Raw genomic sequence first — 9,327 nt, forward strand, 5'->3', positions numbered from 1 at the left:
CTAACTTGTGCTGCATGAGATTCCCCAAAACATTTTAAGTGCATTTCGGTTCTATTTAATTATGCGATCACCCTTTCCATATAACCATATTTATATATATATATATGTATGTATGTATGTATGTGCGTGTATGAGTGTCCTAGGGTCTAGGCCTTTTTCGTAACGACCTCAAAACTTAAATCATTTCATATTTTTTTTTTCTTTTTATAACACATATGAGCTACTCTAATACCCTTTCTATGAAAATCTCAGGCCTCAAAAGGACACTGGGGTATTCCTGTATACAATAATCATACCTACGCAACAGAAACATAAATTATACATCCATATATATCATACAATACCAGGAATTTATATTTCTAAACTGTAGCTATATAATACATCTATCTTCAATAATATCTACCCCAAAAATACAAAACCCTGCACCAACTTACCTTGAAACTAGGGTAACTGAGAAATCTCTATCCGCGAGCCTGATTTGCTCGCCTAACTGGCTCACCTGAAAAAATGTTAGAATAATAGGGTAAGACAATGCTCAGTAAGTAGAAATATGCTATTACTAGTGTGTGGTGACTAAGTTATATATATACTTTAAATAACATCTGAGCTGTAATAAATGATAGATCTGTAAAGCATATCTTACATTTTTCGTAATTTAAAATATAACTATATCATCTGAGTTTTCTACTTTTCACATTGCTAATATTATACTATATTTATCAAATACTGTAAAACTGTATACTTATAAATAACTATGCTTTATCCCCGGAACTCTGTATGTCATGATTTGACCCCTCATGACAAGATTGTGCGGCCCGTAAGTTGGACTTAACCTGGTCGGCCCTCCAGGTAAGTCACTATACTCTACCCTACCTCAACCCGGCCAAACTGCATCCACTCTTAGGCTCAGGACTGACTACTACCTCACCAAACTGACTCCCTCCACCCAGCGAACTGGGGAGCTGCATCCTCTCCGAACATAGTTTGACAGTACCCACACACTATCTAAGATATATGGTTGCACTCTATCTATATTAGCAACGGTACCGTGCTCTGTATTTTGTATCTGTATATGTCTATAATCTTTTCACAGGGATCTGATACTATATATATATATATATGCATATATAATCTTTTACTGTTTTCATCATGTTTCCAAAATAACCATAACACTATAATTTTGTATAGTAAATACTGTAACATCTAAATATCTGTAGCATCTTGATGCTATACTGTATAATCTGTCTATATCATCTATCTGTATAATCTGTCTGTATACTCTGAGTGTTATGGCATTTAGGAAAACATGGCATTCTGTAAATACTATACATACTAATCTGAATAAGCATCTGCATACATATATATATATATATCTGTTTGTGAAACTATCTGAATAAAAACTGTATATGTACATATATCTATATGTATAATATCTGTAAATATCTGGCTATATCTATATGCTCTGTATAACTTCATATACTGGAAAAAACTATATAAAGTTCTACATCAAATATTATCTACTCAGGCCACACATATTTAAAAACATATATTCTGTAAAAACTACATAATAACTGGTATACAAGCATATTTGTAAAATTTGTATTAATATAATCAAATCTCCTAGCATAGCATATTTCCCTTGCCTAGTTTCTGAAAAGCCCTTACTGAACTCCGGCCTACACCTGCAGGGTTCTCCACTTAATACCTTGAAAACGACATCCCCTAGAACAAAACATCAGTATTTTCCTGCATACAACATTTCTTATAACTGCAGGGAAAGCATATTCTAAATAAAATATTTTACCCTAAATTTGGGATGAATTTCAAATCACTTCCGTCGACGATCAGCTCCAGCAGACTTGTAGAGAATTTCGTCAGGAGCGTCGTGGTGGCCTCAGATCTTCAATCCAGCGAGAAACGGACCTGGAATCGAAGAGAGAAGGAGTGGGAGACGTTTTAGAGAGAGAGAGAGTGTGTGTTTGCTGCGCTAGTTTCTGCAAATTAATTCGGGTTTTTACTATTTATGGAGTCGGATTCATCGACGAGACACATCACCTCGTCGTTGAGTCCTGAAGAAGTTTCTTCAACGAGCCTTCTCTCCTCGTCGACGAATTTCAAGCAGTCATATACCCTCTCTCATTATCTTCTCATCGACGAAACCTGTCCTCGTCGACGAGATCCCTTGTATCCTCATCGACGAATCCCCCGTGTTCGTCGACAAGAACCTTATTAATTTCTTGGGTTATTATATTTTTCGTTTTGAGCTTACTTATCATACCATGCAAATGATGCATATGATTATTATAACCCAGATTCTATTTACTATTACAGACCCATAATGAATAATGAATTTAAATATAACATAAATAATGTCTTATGGGCCTTCAACTTCTACTTCTTGTGTCATCATATTGATTTGCCAACTGTATACCTACACATATCCTCAAACATTCATCAAATACAACAAGTATTTGTCATTATCAAAACTAGGTGTGACCTATAAGGTCAACATACATGATTTAAAATAATTTTAAATATTACCCTTATATCCCTGACGGTCAAAATTTTAAGGATGTCTATAAATATAAGTTCATTTGCAATATTAAAGTGAGATTAGTGATTTGATCAGCAAATATTTCCTCTGAATTTTTGAGAGTTCTTCTTCATACTCAAAGTCAAAATACTCTTACATTGATCACTTCCTTGCAAAATCTATTTGAGTGAGAGTATTCTAAATCATCCTACATTATTACTTACTAAAGCTTAAACTCTCATTGCCTTGATTGTTTGATTGATTTTTTATAGAGAGTTTAGCCAAATGTCTTCCCCTCGATTTAATTAATAAATCCATTGTGTGGGGAAACTTTTTAACTTGTGAGTCTTGACATTTGTATCGTAAGACTCCTAAGCTTGTATTGTGATCGTGAAGTACAAATTGTTTAGACAAACTTATACTACTAATATCTCTTGTGCTTAAATTTTGAGAAAATCATTTTAAGATATTTAGATTACACTCTTTGAAAATTTTTGAAACCTTACTTGAAATTAATATATATTTATATATTGTTTCAAAGATAGATTGACAATACACTCGCATGCTTGATTGCTTATAGACATCACTTTGAGTGTTGTTACATATATTTGCACTAGCTTATAGTTTTTATCTGGTTGATGTGCATTGTTTAATACTGGTACAAATCTGCTTGTTGAAAAACATATATTTTATACACGAAATTTATATTGTGAATCTGTTGTATTCCAGGCGCGACCTGAAGGAGTGATAATCTAGCCCGGAAGGATTATATGTAAAGATTGAGGTCAGCCCTGGTAATTTAATCTAGTTGTATACGATGTCGCTCCACCTGTTAAGTGAGCATTAGTGAAATCCTCGAACTTATGAACTAAGGCGGGGACGTAGGCAATATTGGCCGAACCCCAATATCATATCTTGTGTCTGCTCTTAAATTCCTGCATTTTAATTTCTTGCACGTGTTTGCTTATATTTAAGTTATTATGAATGTGTGCATGATTTAAATATTGTGAATGATTGAGATAAACTGAGTCTGTTGTACTTGCCTTGATTATCTATTCAGTTAAATTCTCATTGAGCAATTGGTATTTGTTTTAGACAGACCCTAGGTTGTGGTATACTGTTGTTGGATTAGTTATACCTAGGAAAAAAGTTTTAAAATTCTAATTCACCCCCTTTTGGAAATACACCAATTCCAACAATTACAGAATTTAATTATATTTTATTAATAATTAATAGGTTATAATGGATAGTAAAATAATATATAATTAATTTTTAATTAATAATAATTTAACTATTATTTTTAATTAATATTTAAAAATAATTAACAATTTAGTTAATGATTATGTTAATTTTTATTTTTAATTTTAAATATTACAATTAAATAAAAATAATATAATATTAATTTTTGACTAACAGAATCTTTTTCTTAATTATAACATATGATTATCATATTAATTTATGTTAAAATAATATTATTAATTAAATTAATATTTTTAAATTTTTAATGTTAATTTAAATTAACAGATGGTTTTTCTTCTTCATTTTATAATTCAATTATATTTCATTAATAATTAATATATTATAATACATAATGAAATAATATATGATTATCTTCTAATTTGTTTTTAAAGTTATAAAGTAGCCACTAAATTTACCTTTTTTTTATAAAATTGACCCGCTTATGACATGTCACTTATAAGCAACTAAAATCCTATAATATATTTTTTTTCAAAATTCACTTAAATAGTTTTAAAAAAAGTGGTTATGGAAAAGTACTTTTTACAATACGTTTTTATTGTAGTACAAGTAAAACATAACTCTTTTAAAATTTTTTATAAAAGTACTTATTTTAAGTGATAAATGCTATTAACACTTTTTTTTTTTAAAGTGCTCCCAAACAGGAGCTTAAAGACACAGTCATATAATGTGAGAGCTTATTATGAAAAAAGCATAAAGGTGAGTTTGGTCTCCCTTTTTTGTCTTAACTTCTTTTTTAATGAGTAAAATATAACATCCCGAACTCTTAATCCCAAGTCTGGCGCGTTATACCTAATAAAATCTCTGATAATCCATAATCAACATATGCGCAGCAAAAAACATAGATATAATCTCCATACATATAATACAATAATACCAGAGTTTACTAATTCCTATCTATAATCCATAATAATCATCCATTACCTGCATTTTCATAAATTTACATAACTCCCAAAACATTTCAGTATTTTCACAATCATTCCTTACTCAACAGTCTTAAAACATAAAGACATAAAACATAAATATTTACATTTCCCAAAGTATTATCAGTATATACCATTTCTTTTAATACTTCTCAAAAAGTATAAAAACCCTCGAGCCCTTTAAGCCCGACCTCGAGGATGTCCTGAAAAAAAAATCATATTCAGGTGAGACACATCTCAATAAGGGAAGAAACGATATATTAAAACAGTGTGTGATTTACATGAGATTTTTAAATAACATATTAATATCATTTACAAACCATTAACATGAATTCTGAAATCATTTTCTGTTCCTAATCATACACATGCAAATGTTTACCCACAAAATTACCCAAGGATAAGGGTGATTATCCACCCATACAAGTAGCACCCCTCTACTCTGATGTTTAGGTAACCCTAAGGTCACAGCTAAAGCATACTAGAACACTAACCTTACTCAGTAACCCCTCAAGTGATAAATTAATCTCGTACTTACACCGTTCAACAATAACTTACCGGCAAAGGCCCTAAGGATAGGAAAATCTACCCGCCCATACAAGTAGGTTCCCTCTACCCTAGTACGTTCTGTAGCTACTATCACATCTAAAGCTACTAGTGCACTCACCTTTCTCGACAAACCCTCAAGCGAAGAGTACGCCCTGCCCAAATTGTAGCACATTTTACATAAATAAGTACTTCTAATATCATAATACATTACTCTTTCTTTCATTATTCAATCATACACATTTGTTCATATTCATAACTTAACATTGCATTACATTTCACTTTAAGTGATTCTTTCTCATTTTACATTGTTCACATTTCACATTTCATTTTCATTTCATTCATTTCCTTTTTCATTTCATACCCAACATCTTTCAACTATTTTATCCAACATTTTTCAACTGTTTTACCTAACATTTTTTAGCTGTCATACATTTATTCAACATCTTTCATCTGTTTTACCCAACATTTTTCAACTATTACACATTTATCCAACATCTTTCAGTTATTTTACCTAACATCTTTCAGTTGTTTTACCCAGTATCTTTCATCTATTTATATGGTTGCATTAACACACAAAAGTAACATAATTAATATCATGTTTTATTCACAATGCATTACTTACTTAATCTGCATCTCATACATTTAACATATATTTGCACAGAATCTCATACCACACAGTTTAACAATAAAATTCATACATTACCTGTAAAATAAGTTAATCAACATTTAATGTTTATATACCAAAAATACCTTTCATTCCTTACATATTTACCCTGGAAAATATTTTTCTACTTTCATCAGTTCATTTTCATATATATATCTAATAAACAACCTTAAACTCGGAAAAATATAATTTAAACATTTGGCATTTTAAACTCATGCCGAAACATATACACGTACATATAACATAATTTATTTTTTATTAAATTCATAAAAATTCTGATTTAATATATATATTTTCCCTTACCTGGTTTCTTGAACTACGTCAAAAGGGATCCCAAAAAATACCTACGACGCTCACCAAGACCTTAAATCAAAAATTTTAATTCCACGTAATTAATCTTGAATAAAATATTATTTTAATATTTCCTAAACTCTTAAATTTTAAATAAATAAATATACCCTTAAATATAGTCAAATTACCAAATTTCTCAAATTTCATTCTCGCTTTGGAGTAAGATCTAGAAAATCTCAATTAAAAAATTTACATATGTCAAAATGACGGCGATCACGACTAAGACCCTGTGGTGGTGTCTAATCGTCGATTTAACGACAAATTTAACAAGAAATTGAGAAATTAGGGAAAATATGCTTTTCTCCATGAATTGTGCCTACGCCGCTCCCACGACAAATCTGCTTCAGTAGAAATGTCGGTGGTGGAGTTAGGAATCCAACGGCACCTTCCGTTTTTCGATCGACGCCTGTTAGACCGACAAAATTTAGGAGAGAGAGAGAGAGAGGCGCAGGACTTTAGAGTTTTTTTTTTTTTTTTTTTCAATCCAATTGCTTGAAGCTTCTCTTGAAGCTTCAGGATGTTTCCATTAACTATATAATATATTATATTATATAATTTAATTAATAATAATTAATTTTAATTAATTATTTTATTTATTTATTTATTTATTTAATATTAATTAATAATTACTCTTACCTTTTTTTCATATTATTTATTTTTACTTGTTTATTTAATACATTAATTTAATAATGTTTAATTAATTAATTGATTGATAATTTTAATTAATTAATTGTTTTTTTAATAATAATTTTTTCCCGGGTTATTACATTCTTCCCTCCTTTAAGAGATTTTGTCCTCGAAATTTTTGCTAGTCCACCATCCATAACCAAATTAAATCATTATTATCTTAATCATAAACTTATACCTGTGCCCCTGACATTATCTGACTCAATCGAGATCAACGAATACTCGTGTTGATCCACCTCTACCTAAAGGTACTTGCTATTTCCCTCGATACTATAACTTATGAAATCAACTAACATAACCTTCAAGTTCAAATCTCAAGTTCGAATTTTTCTATTTAGAAACATTACCATCGATGGATTTACCATGATTTTATAAAATTAACTACTTCTTTAGAAAAACACAGAAGACCATCAAAAGATTTCTACCCCCAAACTTGCGAAACACAATTCAGAATTTCTAACATCTTAATCTACCCATCCATATCCTTATCGCAACTCAATCCTATACTCTGGTATAAATCATCCCTAACTTAATACTCTAACATTTCCATATCCAGACGATGTGAAATTAATCATACTTCCGATTGAACATTGTTTTGATACCATCTGTAACACCTCGAACCCTTAAACCTGGGTCCAACGCGTTATACCTAATAAAATCTCTGATAATCCATAATCAACATATATGCAGCGAAAAACGTAAATATAATCTCCATACATATAATACCATAATACCAGAGTTTACTAATTCCTATCTATAATCCATAATAATTATCTATCACCTGCATTTCTATAAATCTACATAACTCTCAAAATATTTCAATATTTTCACAATCATTCCTTACTCAATAGCCTTAAAAAATAAAGACATAAAACATAAATATTTACATTCCCCAAAGTATTGTCAGTATATACCCTTTCTTTTAATACTTCTCAAAAAGTCTAAAAACACTCGAGCTCTTTAAGCTTGACCTTGAGAATATCCTGAAAAAAAAAATAATCATATTCGGGTGAGACACATCTTAGTAATAGAAGAAATAATATATTAAAACAGTGTGTGGTCTACATGAGATTTTTAAATAACATATTAATATCATTTGCAAACCATTAACATGATTTCTAAAATCATTTCCTATTCATAATCATACATATGCAAAGATTTACCCACGAGATTATCCGAGGATAGGGGTGATTACAAGCCTATACAAGTAACACTCCTCTACTCTGATATTTAAGTAAACTTAAGGTCACAGTTAAAGCATACCAGGGCATTAACCTTACTTAGTAAGCCCTAAAGTGATAAATTAATCTCATACTCATACCGTTCAACAATAGCTTACCGGTAAAGGCCCTAAGGATAGGGAAATCTATCCGCTCATACAAGTAGGTTTCCTTTGCCCTCGTACGTTATGCAACTATTGTCACATCTGAAGTTACTAGTACATTCGCCTTTCTTGGCAAGCCCTCAGGCGAAGAGTACGCCCTGCCCAAATCGTAGCACATTCTACGTACATAAGTACTTCTAATATCATAAGACATTACTCTTTCTATCATTATTCATTCATATACATCTGTTCATATTCATAACTTAACATTGCATTACATTTCACTTTAAGTGACTTTTTCTCATTTTACATTGTTCACATTTCACATTTCACATTTCATTTCCATTTCATTCATTTCCTTTTTCATTTCATTTCATTTCATACCCTATATCTTTCAGCTGTTTTACCCAGCATCTTTCAACTGTTTTACTTAACATTTTTCAGCTGTCATACATTTACCTAATATCTTTCAACTGTTTTATCCAACATTTTTCAACTGTTACACATTTACCCAACATTTTTCAACTGTTTTACCTAACATTTTTCAATTGTTTTACCCAACATCTTTCAGCTGTTTATATGGTTACATTAACACACACAAGCAATATAATTAATATCATGTTTTATTCACAATGCATTACTTATTTAACCTGCATTTTATACATTTAACATATATTTGCACCAAATCTCATACCATACAGTTTAACAATAAAATTCATATATTACTTGTAAAATAAGTCAACTAACATGTAACGTTTATATACCAAAAATACATTTCATTCCTTACATATTTACCCTGAAAATATTTTTCCACTTTCATCAGTTCATTTATATATATATATATATATATATATATATAATAAACATCCTTAAATTTAGAAAAATATAATTTAAACAGTTAGCATTTTAAACTCATACCGAAACATATACACGTACATACAACACAATTTATTTTTTATTAAATTCATAAAAATTCTGATTTAATATATATTTTTTCCCTTACCTGATTTCTTAAACTATGCCAATAGGGACCCCGAAAAAT

This window comes from Malania oleifera, chromosome 9, assembly GCF_029873635.1.
Source record: "Malania oleifera isolate guangnan ecotype guangnan chromosome 9, ASM2987363v1, whole genome shotgun sequence".
Classification (NCBI taxonomy): domain Eukaryota; kingdom Viridiplantae; phylum Streptophyta; class Magnoliopsida; order Santalales; family Ximeniaceae; genus Malania; species Malania oleifera.